Genomic DNA, 13,729 nt, shown 5'->3' on the forward strand with positions numbered 1-13,729 from the left:
GAAGTGGGCCGGTTGGTAAGGGGTTAGGAGGTCACAGAAGCAGGGGGAGCAAGGCCATGGAGGGCTTTGAAGGTGAGGACCAGGATCTTGAACTGTATCGTCTGTGTGATGGGAAGCCAGTGGAGTTGGACGAGGATGGGGGTGATAGGATTGAGTAGCCTAGTGCAGGAGAGGACACAGAATGCAGAATTCTGGATGATCTGCAGACTATGGAAGGATGAGTTGGGGAGGCTGACAAGCTGAAAGTTTGTGCAGTCGAGCCTGGATGTTACGAATGCGTGTATGAGGGTCTCAGCAGCCTATGGTGTATACAGTGGCGGAGACGGGTGATGTTGTGGAGGTGGGGAAAGGCAGAGCAGGTTATGGCATGGATGTAGGGTAGAAAGGATTGTTGAGGGTCAAACAAGATGCCAAGATTCTGGAATAGCTAAGTATGGTGAAGTGTGTCTCCTTGGATGGTAATGCTGTCAATGCCTGAGGTGTGGAGTCGCTGACGGGAGTCAATCAGAAAGGCCTCTGTCTTGTTGACGTTCAACAGTAGAAAGTTAGCTCTCATCCAGGACTTGATGTCTGACAGACATTCTGTCAGTTCAGCAGTGGTCCTGGAGTTGAGGGTGGAGGCATAGATAGAGTTGGGTATCATCCGCATACATGTGGAAATTGACCCTTGTCGGCGGATGATGTCACCAGAAGGGAACATATAGATATTGAAAAGGAGGGGACCAAGGACAGAGCCCTGAGGAACGCCACACAAGACGATGTGGGGGCTAGAGGAGAAGCAGTTTGTAGAGATGAGTGGAGATGGGTGTGAGAGGTAGGATCTGAACCATTCAAGGACAGAGCCATAATGGTTGAGGTGAGAGCAGATACGGTGGAGGATCGAGTGGTCAACGGTATTCAAGACAGCAGAGAGGTCAAAGAGGATGAGGAGGCAGAGGGAGTCCTGGTCTCAGATGGACAAAATGTCATTTGTTTCTTTGACCAGGGCTGTTTCTGTGCTGTGGGCAGTACAGAAATCCAATTGCAGGGGTTCAAGAAGGGAATGGCGGGAGAGAGAGGAGCGAAGCTGCGATGCAATGACTTGTTCCAGGAGCTTGGAAAGGAAAGGGAGCTTGGAGATGGGATGTTAGTTTGAGAGAAGGAATGGGTCCAGGGAGGGTGTTTTAAGGAGTGATGGCGGACGTTTTTAAAGGGGTGGGAACAATGCCAGTGGACAGGGAGAGGCTTATGATGTCTGTGAGTAGGGGGGCAAGGAGGTGGAGCTGGGAGATAAGGAGAGGGGTAGGGATGGGTTGAGGGGGGAAGGTGGTTGGTTTCACGTGGACTATGGTGGTGGTCTGAGAGGAATGGGAGACAGGTTCGAAGGTGTAGCGCGAGAGATGGTTCGGGCTGGGGTATGAGGAGCGGGTTGGAGCAGAGGCAGCTGAGTGGATCCCCTTGACTTTAGTTTCGAGGAAGTCTAGCACCTCCTCTCAGTTGGCCTTGGAGGAGAAGATGGGCGAGGCATGAGTGGGCGTAGGAGCCGCTTGGTGATGGACAAGGGAAGCCTGGGGTTGTTCCTAGCCTCCAACATTGTCTTAATAAATAATAATAATCCTTGCATTATTATTATAGGACTTTATCACATCTTCAAGATGTCTCAAAATACTTCACAGAATACACTATAAAGTGAATTGACTGTATATCTTGTGGACATAGAAGGACGATTTAGCAGAGGCGAGTGTGGAGCGGTAAGATTTGATAAGGTCCAGCCAGATCTGCTGATGGATAGTTAAGTTGGATTTGAGCCAGGTGGTAGATGGTTCGGGAGATAAGGGGAGCAACGGCATCGAGAGTGGTGGAGAGGAGCTGTGGAGGAGAGTGACCGAGGAGAATAGTACATTGCGGGAGGAAGCCCAGATGACTCCAAGGCAGCGGAGAGGGAGAGGGGGGGTGGATACTTTTTCCAAGAGGAGTTGGAGATGGAGTTGGGTTGGGTGGCAGAGGGGAGAGGGATTGAGAAGTTAAGGGAGATGAAGTAATGGTCCAAGATGGCTTTGTCGGTGAGGTCCAAGATGCTGAGGCCCCAGGTAGTCACCAGGCCAAACAGATGGCCATAGGTGTGGGTGGCAGAGTAGATGTGTAGGGAGAGGCAGTGAGAGGAGAAAGGCGTAAGCGGCAGTACAGCAGGAGGGGGTTAAATGGAGGATGAAGTAGCCTAGGATGACGGGGCATTCGGAACAGAGGGAAAGGGAAGATAGGAGGGTGGAGGTGTCCGAGGGGAAGGTAGGAGAGGGTTTGGGGGGACGATAAACAGGGAGGGATAGTAGAGGGTCAGGTGCTCAAATGAGGGGAAGGTTCCAGAGGAGTAAGGGGATAGGCTGTGCTTGTGGAAGTGGAAGGGAGTGGAGAAAGAAGGAAAGGTGCCTGATAGTCAAATGCACCTTCTGACCTCTGGTATCATGATTTATGTAACAACGGGAAAAATAAGAAATACTTCTTCACACGTCAAAAGGCAGTAACACCCAAAGGCAGGAAAACAAATTTTAAATGAAAAGGCTTTGCAGTTAAAGAGCAATGCACTTTAACTGGATTAACCCACAAGGTAATGAGCTTAATTGGTGTTTTGCCAAGTACCTCAATAATCTGTTTTAGACATTGAACCCCAGACACTTCTATTCACAACAGACAACACAACCCACTCTCCACTATTTACAAGAATCAGAATCACACTCACGTCTGAAAGGCTTCTATTGTTTAGAAAGTGACCCCTGCTGTTTATATATTTGAAAACAATTCAAGCTAATCATAATAATAAAAAATAATCCTTGCATTTAAAATAGCGTTTTTCATGTCTTCCAGACATCTCAAAGCGCTTCACAAAATGTATTGTAACGTGAATTGACTATATTTGTGGGAGAAACACAGCAGCCAATTGCACACTCCCACAAACAGTCGTGGATTGAGTGACCAAATTATGATTGTTTTCTTTGTTTTTCTGAGGGATTATTATCAGGCATGTGGAGTAAGGAAACTTGCCCAAGGTTTTACCATGCCAGGAATCAAACCCAGGTAATTCCATTGTAAATAATAAAAACATTATGCTGGTGATAGTGTGCAGACTGCTTGCCTTAACTAGGTAAGTAAAATTACATCAATAAATCTTTAGCTTTCATATTCCTGGGAAGGCTATATGTGTGGAGTGGGGAGGGGAACAAAAGAAGTGAACCAACAGCTTTGAACTTATTGTTATGAGCAAATGTCAAATCTAGATACAAACTTCTTAAATGCCTGATTTCTATACCGACTTGGAGATGAGACATCGATCTATGACACAACCATTATTGATGGTTTTAGACAAGCAAGAAAAAATTGTAGGTCATCTGGTGCTGGACTATGTTCTGTCTTTCTTAGGTGATCTTCAGTGATGTTCTACCCACAAAACAAGCTTCAGTGTCTTTCCTGCGTAATTAGTAGTTACTAGTCTGGGCTCCAAGACTTGAAGAAAAGGGATGGAATTATGATTTTTCAAATCTATAAAAAACAAAGTTTCTGAGCAACGGAAACCTTTTATGACAACTTGTAAATAGCCTGTATACTGCACCTGTATACTATCTGCTGTGAGTGAAGGTGTTTAGTTTCCAATTTCTCTTCTGTTCATACTACATACCTACCTTCTCCTTGTATGTCACGACACAGCCATCATACTGGGGGCTGCCTGTGGTCTTTACTGAAGATGGACTGGATTTCTGAAATAAATCATTTAAATTCTGATTATTTTATTTGAGTAGAGATTATGTTTCAATCCTTTATTTGTGAAACAAAAAGACCAAAGGTAAAACCATTACATTTTGAAATGTTATAAAAGGATAGGTCTGGCATACAGTACAAACTGCAAATAAATTATATTCAATAAATACTGGACTTCGTTCCCTTTAAGCATCTTTAAGTAAATACATTATGTGGTGTGCAACTTACTAATTGAGCAAAGCTGACCAGGTTCAATACCTGGTACATACAGAGTTCATTGATCTTATTCCTCAGTGCTCCCACATTAGTCTGAGGAAGAACAAGTGGCCAGGGCTTTGCTCCCGACAGCTAAACTGGTCACTCCAGCTGGAAATTGAACATCTGCAAGGACAGGAATAGACTTAGGTCTGATACCATCTACAATGAAATACTGTAGCCGACAATCACTGTCAAGATTCACTCATCAACAATGGAGACAAGGCGGCTGTCATAGATACAGAACCAGTGTGAGTCTCTGTGTTCAGAATGGGGGTGGGCGGTGGTGTGGGAGAGAGATTTCAGGTAATTGTCCTTCAAAGGAAAAATCTATTTCACTCTAAATTTGCGATCAAGCATTCTCCCTTTCTTATGTTTTTGAATTGTGCCAAAAATGTGTTGTAAGCTAGATTCTGTTAAATGTTAGAATGCCTTCAAAACTAGCACTGCACACATTACACTAGCTGCTGTCTTTGTGCAAGAAAAATAGCCGATAAGTGGGCAGAAAGCCTTAGCAGCTGGAGAAACGTAGCCAAGTAATAAGACTGTGCTGTAAACATTGAACATTTTACAAGCTTCTCACACAAATTAGATTTTTGACAGTGCTATTCTTCAGCTTGCAGGTAGATTACGTACTACACCAGTTCAGAAAATTCCTCCCATTTATGGAATGCTAGAATTTGGGGGTTTTATGTTGTGGTTCACTGACCACATGATGCAACACAGCTGAACATCCAAATTAAGCACAAAGCACAGCAAGTCTGGGTGCTGCAGGTTTTGTGATTAACCTGCTGCCTTCCAATCTTCTACCACCAGAGGGTGTTCCACTAGTTCAATCACTGAGGAATGCTAATGGTAGAAACATACATTGCAGCAGGATAACAGCAGTGTTTCTGGTGGATAAAATATGGATCTGAACGAAATAATAATAATCCTTACATTTGACACAGCGCCTTTCATTTCAGGGGAACATCTCACAGGATACACTATAAAGTGCAATGATTGCATTTTGTAGGCATACAGTCTTGAAGCAATATGGATGCCAATAAATATGAAGTTAGAAGAGATTACATCAAGGCAAATTACAAATTTTGTAGGAAAAAGACAACTAAAAGATGAAATTTTGGATAGAAAAAATTGAAGATCCTCACTCACTTACAAATTACTTCATGCTCTGGCACCTCCCTACTTCTCCAATCTGCTCACACACCACTCTACCTTTGCTCAGCTGACATGTGTCTTCTGCACACCTTCATCCCCTCCACTCCACAAATGGCAGCTATGCTTTAAGCCACTATGCCACAAAGCTCTAGAACTCCTTGCCTCGATCCTTCAATCTTGCTCCCTCTTTGTTTATTTTCAAATCAAACATGAGGACCTTCCTGTTAGATCGTACCTTCAGTCACAACCCACAAAGAGGACGCTGTATAAATGCAAGCTGTTGTTGTCTCACTCACCCTATTTGAATGCATTAATCTTATACCTACATGTTTGATTCTTTTCAAATGAAATAAGTACAGTCCTTCAATGCCTCTCTCTAGAATGCCACAATCCATAATGAGCCTTCAACTGTTATTTTGTGTTGATATTTAATGAATCAAATATTTTAACTCTATCCAAATGTCGCTTTTTTGGCTTGGCCCTACTTGTCCTATAAAGGTTCTCCAGCTCAATTGGACCACTTCTAATGAAGTTTCTATGTAAAGATGCCTTTCTTTTTCAGATGCTGTTTGAACCCCGTCATTTTTCAGCATTTTCAAGTTTTATCTCCGATTTCCAGCATTCCAGTTGCTCTTACTATCTCGACTAAAATGATTTCTGGTATTCAAGGTGATACATTTTTATCGAACAAAAGGTAGTTGGGTAATGGTGAAACTGAGCTCATGTTGGCCCTATGGTTCACCTTGGTGAGGGAGAATGAAATGCCACAGATCCTTATGGGACAGAGGATAGCAAAGATGTACAGGGTCAAATCCAATGTGGCAGACCTGCCATGAAGAAAGAACTTTTGTAGTATTGCATCATGTTAATTGTCTCCACGTCCTAAACTATAATTGTTGAAGTATAGCGACCGTTTTGTAAGCCATAATCAGCAATCATTTGAATAATATAATCCTTGCATTTGATGTAGTGCATCGGTGAGACATCTCAAAGCGCTTCACAGGATATCCAGTTCCACAAGCAACCTTGAAGCGATTCATGAAGTGATCTGGGAGTGTTGGTCAAGGCACTGGGATAAATTCCTTTCTTCTCAAACTGTGTCATGGGATTTTTAACATCTATCTGAACAGACGAATGCGGCCTCCGTCTTACTATTTCACCAAAAGTTAACACTACAGCATTCCCACTGTGTTGCTTAAAACAACAACTTTCTGACACAGAGGCAAGAATGCAACTAACTGAGCTGAGATGGTAACAAGAATCACAAATATATTTTCAGAAAGAAATCCTGAGTGAGATTCAAGGGGAGCAGGGCAGATGCCATGATAAAGATTATTGGTTTTACACTGAATGCATGTGATCATTTCTTTTGATGTAGTTTGTATGTGTGTGTCTTACCTGCCTGATTAGATGTACAGTATGTTAAAAGATCTGATGGCACTATTCGAAAAGAGAAAGGAATTTCTCCCGGTGTCATGATCAACGGTTCTCCAGATAGAATTAATCATTTAACTTCATGGCTATTTGTGGGACATTGTTCTCTACATTGGCTGACTTATTCGCCTATAAATACTCAGTCACTACACTTCTCAGTAAAAATCCTATGAAACGCTTTGAGAGGTTTCAACAACATAAAAAGGTGCTATATGAATGCAAGGATTATTATTTCATGCAGCGAGTAATATGTTTGCAGTTACGATTTTAATACAGGGAAACAGATTTGTGTTGAGGGTTATGAATGAAAACTACCCTTTTACGATACAGATAAGTCTTGTGTTATAAAATGTCTGGAGAAGAAAAATGATTCAAGCAATTTTTGTATCCCATGCTCATAAGTCCTGAGGTATAAGAGTTCCATTTAGAAAGTTAAACCTAAAGGCACATTGAGTTTTGGATGGTTGATAATTATGCAGAGAGTGATGAGAGACAGTGTGTAGTTTTTAAATGCATAATTTGAATCTTTATTGGGTGAAAAATATTTCAAATGACATTTTGATTTGGTGCGACTGCATACTGAGGGCACTGGTGACATTTTAAGTAATACAGTACTTACTGAGGACACATCTGATCAAAATAGAAAATGACAAGTTATTTAATCATTAATTTCTAATTTACTATGAAAATACTTTGCCCTTTAGAAAGGTCAGCCAGGTAAAGCACGTCTTTTACAACTGATTTGTTGTTGTGACCTCCATAAACTTTCTTTTACATTTTGTAGTTTTCTTCAAAACATTTGTTTAATCTACATTCTCTTTTCAATTTTCATCTTCTCTTCCCAATTGCAACATTTTAAACTTCTTTAGCTCCCTTTGCCATTCCCCATTACTCCCTATTAAGTGACAGATAGTTGACATGCTCTTAGACCTGTGTGTGCAACAGAACCTTGAATTAATAAACCCCAATTAATACACCCATTATCACACTAGGGAAAATACCTAGCCTTTGCCCGGTGCCTTCCAATCTGTCAGCAAGCTCAGGAATGCACAGTATGGGGCCTATGTTTCATATCTTTGTGAGTTTGCACGAATTTATCTTACTGCAGTGCTCCACACTACCAGGCACCTCACAAATGTCATTTCCCCAAACGTATTTGCAAATGAAGACCAGAATCAATTTCTTCACTCCTTTCTGAGCACAGAAGAATTATAAATGTTGCGGCTGTAGGTAAATATTACACTGACGGTACTCATAAACATATTGTTGAATAAAGAGGCCAGTCAATATGATAAATTACTGACTGGTTGCCTTCTCCAAAGCCATTCGTAATAGTTGTGCCCAGAAGCCTGCTTCACATTCGACCTCCGCAGGAAACCCAATTAACTCAAAATGTCTCAACGCTCTTCACTGGTAATCTATTATCAAGTGTAGTAACTGTGTATTTTCTAGGAAAAAGTGTCAGTCCTTTGCACCAGTAAGGTCCAACAAACAGCAATGAATTGATTAACCAATTGCTTTGGGAGAATTGTAGGCCAGGACACCGGGGGGAAAATGCCTTCTCATTCTGAATAGATTCATGGGATCTGTAAAGTCTACCTCAAAACAGACATACATGATTTGTACAACAGTAATAATCCTTACATTAGATATGGCATCTATCATGTCATTCAGATGTCTCAAAGCACTTCACAGGTTACACTGTAAAGTTGGCAAATGTATATTTTGTGGGCAAACATGGCAGCCAATTTGTGCACAGCAATGTCCCACAAACAGCCATAGATTGAGTGACCAATTTTATTTTGGGGATTGTTGGCCAGGACACTGGGAGAAACTCCCTTCTATTTTCAAATTATGCCATGGGATCTTTAAAGGCCACCTCAACAGGCAGACAGGACTCTGCTTTAACATCTCATCTGAAGGTCAGCACCTCTGATAATGCAACACATCCCCAGCACTGCATTAGAGTGTCAGCTTCGACTGTGTGATTTCATGTGCCGAGGTGGGGCTTGAACACACAACCTTCTGACTCGGAGGCGAGAGTGCTTCCACTGAGCCAGGCTTCACATTCGCATTTAACATCTCATCCAATTTCTGCCAAAGCTTTATTCCAGTACGGCACTGGAATCTGAAATTGGGCAATGAGCTCAAATTCCAACTTGGGGTTTCAGCCCATAAGTTTCTATCTCAGAAGTGACAATATTACAAACTGAGTCAAGCTGACATAGAGTAAGCAAAATACTCATCCACTAGAAAAGTCCATTCAAACTGGACGCTCAGAGATCATTCGGGAATAGCCACTGTTGTTACAGGTTGTTTAGGTGATGTACTTCTGCCAAACAAGGAAACACAGCATCTATTAGCAAAAGCCTAGCAATAAATGGGAGAAGGGAAAGAAGTACTCTTCTGTTGTCTTTATTTTAGTGGATTGATACATACTATACTGTGCTTTGCATTGCTTCTTGGCATCACCGCTACATAGTAAAAGGCATCTCTCTGGGTTTTTAATCACTTGAGGTTCACAACCATTGCTGTGCTAGTCTTTTGTGAACTAGTAAATGTTTCAGACGAGCTCCAGCGGGTTTTCTATTTTTAATTCAGGGGAAGTGAGCACTGGGTGACGGGACGAGTTATTCTGTGAAGCTCTCACGATGTGCTCACTGACAATCATCTGAATAACGACGGGCTCCGCTTGAAGGCTTACGACTCATCCTTGGCACTCGTTTGTTTTTTAATGAGCAGAGCCCAAGCAACCAGGAAATCTTGCAGGCAATCTTTACCGTCTCAAACTGGGTTTGGAGGTAAAAATGCTGCAGGGTCTGATTTATCCAGGACAAAGATCATTTATTGACAGAAAGATCTACAACTACAAAATCCCTTCTATAATTAGTCACATGTCATATTTATGAATGCTGATTTAACCAGCTTCAATGTACAGAACGAGTTAGATTCTGGTTCTTTGGAGTAAAGAGAACATTCATACTCAGATAAGCTCCCATTTTACAACTGGTCAACCATCTATTTACTTGTCATCCATCAGAAAGTAGTATTAACTGGGCGAGTGGGTCTTCATCATTCCTGTGGTCTCCAAGGATAGGTAAATAAGGTGTACAGTTCTGTGTGTGTATGTCTCTCATTCTTCAACTCCCTCCCCACAGAAACTCTGCTATTGTGAGGTCTTAGTAGCTGGAACTGAAGACAGAAGCACGGCATAGGGTTTCCATGTAAATCACACTGGCTAACCAAAATATATAAGATGAACAAAAAGCTCCTCTCACAGAGGAGTCTTCAGTTTTGAGAGTCAAAGTGCAATCTAGTTTCTGGTTACATTGTGAAGGAAACCTTGTCTAAATACTCTACATCACAATTTTGTTGTGGAGGTGAAGGGGAAGAAGGATATCCTCCTTATGTGTTGGGCTAATAGAAAAATGCGGCATCAGAATCCGCTATAAAACAACTAAAAATTAAGTTTCCGGTGGCCAGGCCTCTGCCGGCTGTTTATTCGATGCACTGTGGCAGGGCACGTGCATCTGGACGTGCAGTACAGCACAAGCGGGAAATGGGCTTCGCTCCACTCGGAGACCCCGCTGTTGAGATTGTCTGTGTCTCTCTCTATGTGTTTGTGAGTGTCTCTATGTGAGTGTATCTCTTTCCTCTTGTATGTGTTTGTGAAGGTCTGTGTGAGTGCGCCTGTGTGTCTCTTTCTGTCTGTGTGTGTCTCTCTCTTCTGTATGCATGTCTGTTTCTGAATGTGTGTGTGAATGTATCTGTCTCTCGCTCCTCTGTATGTATGCTTTTCTCTGCTAGGTGTGCGTGTCTCTTCTATACCTGTGTGTGTTTATGAGTGTCCCTGCGTGAATGTGTCTCTCTCTTCTGTCTGTGCGTGTATGTCTGTTTGTGCCTATAAATGAGTGTATGTGTGTGTCTCTCTCCTCTGAGAATGTGCGTCCCTCTGTGTCTGTTGGTGTGTGTGTCTCTCTCTGTGTCTTTGTCTTTCGCTTTCTCTGAGCATGTGCATCTCTCTGTGTCTGTCAGTGTGTGTGTCCGTGCATGGTGCCTGTCCCTGAGAGACAGGAGGTGGTGAGCTCCTGTAGCCCCGCAGTCAGGACACTAGTCCTGAGTGTCTGTTTTTTGACAGATCTCCAGGCCCTTTGGGCCTGCGCTGGTGTCCGCCCCCCCCCAAATGGACCACCCAGTTTTTGTTAAAGAAGAAGTTACTAAAAATGTTTTGCAACAATCCGAGGAAATGTGTTATTTCCTCATGTTTAGTTTTTATCAATAAAGTGAAAAAATGTAGGTTGGCAGTAAAATGTACCTCAATAGCACAAATCAACTCCCTCGAATTTTCCAAATTTTCCCGCATTTTTGGGCAAATGTTTCCCCACTTTTCTAGTGGCCCAGCTTATGTGTGATAGTAGACCATGTTATAGTACTGGATGATACAGAACTAGAAGGCCTGAGGTATGATCCCTGTTTTAGAGTTTGTGGATCTCAGCTAGAGTAGCAACACAAGTAGCACACTTTAGCTACAATGTCTCCAGGTTAGAGAGTGTGTATTAAAAAAACAAGCAGGGTTCCGTTTCTCTTCACTGTTTGGAGACACTTGCTGGAAAGTGCCTGCCTGATTGGGGATATGTAGGTGAGGACAGGTTTGAGCTCAGTTGTGATGGAATAGCCTGAAGATACTCATTGTAGCAATTCATGAATAGCAAAAGATGTACAAAATTGTGTGCCTATACTCCAGCAACTGACGTGCACAGTTCAGAAGGGAGGAAACCTTGGGGGGGAAAAACACCAGGAGAAGGATTGGGTATAAGGTACAGAAGGATATTCTATGCGTGAAAAATAAGAAGGATCAACCATACTGAAGGAATTCATTTATACTCCACATATTGTGCCTCAAAATGCGGAACTATGATTTGATAAAATGAGCTTGGGCTTAAGCAGCTTCCTTTATAGACTGTGTCCAATCACTTACTAACATTTGCATTTGATATAGCGCCTTATTACATTGTTAAAATATCTCAAAGTGTTTCACAGGATTTTACATATCCTTATCCATGCTTTTATTATGCGTTGGTTTGACTACATCAACTCTGCTTGCTGGACGTCCCAACTCTTTCTCTGCAGAAGTCTGAAGCCCGTGTCCTCTCCTGCATCAGGTTCCATAAGCCTATCACCCCATCCTTGCTCTGCTCCACAAGCTTCTCATTCCCCAGAGGAACAAGTTCAAGATCCTTATCCTCATTGTCAAATCCTTCCATGGTCTTGCCCCCACCCCACCGCTGTGACTTCTAAAATCCTAACAAAATGTCTGCTCCCTCCACTCGGCAGAAATTGGCCTGCTCCATCCCACCCTGTCCACCCAACCATCAGCAATTGGCTTTCAGCCTTCCTCCCCCATTCTGGAACTCCATCCTGGAGTTCTTTCACCTCACCCTTTCCCTCATTTCCTTCAAGGTCCTCTCAAGTCCTTCCTCTTTGACCTTGCCTTCGGTCATATTCATACCCCACCTTCTTTGTCCTCCACCCTTCCCGAATACAACCCCAGCTCGGGTGCAAACCCTCGACTATCCAGCGCATTGGGTTGTCCTCCCGAATGGAGCTGTATAAATGCAATTTGTTGTTGTCACTGCAAAGTGTAGTGACTGCATAATTTTAAGTAAACAGGGCAACCAATTTGCAACAAATTCGCACATAGTAATATCCCACAAACAACCATTTAGCCTTTTGATGGAAGGTTCTGGAAAGTCTTACACTACTTTCCATCAGAGATCACTGTTAACAATACATTCTGCCACATGCATCATAAAATTTTCACAATGCAGCTGTACTGATAATCTGAACTCTCCCTGGAAGAGTGAATGCAGTTGCTGGGAGTTGAATACAACCTAAGTAAATCTGAAGAGTCCCTTTAAATTTTCCACAGCCCCACACCAGAATGTAATGCATCAAAAATCCTCAAGGCGAGGTGCGGGGAGAGGGGAGGTGGACATTTCACCTTTGGTATTTGGGAACGTGATGTTCATGTGAAACAGATCCAGCAGTAATTGTAAAGTTAAATTAGTGCATACTTTCAGGTCCGTCATTAGTCAGTTTAGCAGAATGCTAATAAAAAAAACTGTTGCCAATTGTTTTTCTTGAATCTCTGCCAAGCAAAGTATTGGGCTGAGGCTGTGCAAACTGGCGGACTACAATACAGCCTTTTAAACCTTAGCTAAAGGTTTAGTTACTTCTGCTATTTATTTTTCCACATTTTAGTCAAGTTGGCTTCTTTTTGCACAAAAAAGCCCAGAGCAACTCAAAATAAGAACATTTTTTTCCAAGACAACCACAAAAGCTACAAAATAGATGCCAACATGTGTTGCAAGGATATTAACGGGTTGTGTACTAAGTTATCTGCAATGCACATAGAATCATAGAATTGTACAGAGCAGAAGGAGGCCATTTGGCCTATCTTTGAAAAGAGCTATCCAAATTAATCCCACTCCACTGCTCTCTCATGAAAGCCCTTCAAACTTGTCCTCCCCAAATAATTATCTACTTCTCTCTTAAAAGTTGTTATTAAATTGGCTTCAACCACACTGCTCAATGTGAAAATTGTTTGGAAATCAGCAGGAATATAGGCACAAATTTCAGTTTTAGGAACTGCTAGATTAGAGAGGAAAAATGTGCAATTCTGAATAAGAAAATGAAAGAAAAAGTGAGGCTAAAAATCAAAATAATAACATTCATTGCATTTAATATAGCACCTTTCTGTCGGAAGGATGTCTCAAAGGGCTTCACAGCATATACTGTAAAATGTAGAGACTGTATTTTGTAAGCGAATGTGGCAGCCAATTGACACAGCAATGTCCCACAAACAGCCATGAAGTAAATGACCAATTTTATTTGAGGGATTGTTGGCTAGGACACTGGAGACAAACTCCCTTCTCATTTTGAATAGTCCCATCTGAACAGTTCAATGGGACGTCAGTCTAACATCTCATCCAAAGGATAAGATCTCCAAAAATGCTGGGAGAACGATAAAAAAACTTAATTGGTAGATATGTAAGCGCTCTCAGCCGTTATCCTGCATGGATGGCGCTATATAAGTGCAAGTTGTGTGTAAATAGGGAAAGAAAAGTAATGAGTAACTAAAAAGGGGAGA

At 42.2% G+C, this 13,729-nt stretch overlaps 1 protein-coding gene across 2 annotated transcripts in view; it reads right to left on the reverse strand.

Moving 5' to 3' along the window:
- Positions 1–13,729, reverse strand: part of bcl9 (BCL9 transcription coactivator) — a 243,889-nt gene that overhangs the window by 44,285 nt on the left and 185,875 nt on the right. For both annotated transcript variants that reach the window (XM_007891807.1, XM_007891804.1), the window contains exon 4: positions 3,654–3,728. The gene's annotated coding sequence lies outside the window, so the exon portion shown is untranslated. The remainder of the gene's footprint in view (positions 1–3,653; positions 3,729–13,729) is intronic.

Source organism: Callorhinchus milii, unplaced genomic scaffold (genome assembly GCF_018977255.1).
Source record: "Callorhinchus milii isolate IMCB2004 unplaced genomic scaffold, IMCB_Cmil_1.0 Scaffold4, whole genome shotgun sequence".
In the NCBI taxonomy this organism is placed as follows: domain Eukaryota; kingdom Metazoa; phylum Chordata; class Chondrichthyes; order Chimaeriformes; family Callorhinchidae; genus Callorhinchus; species Callorhinchus milii.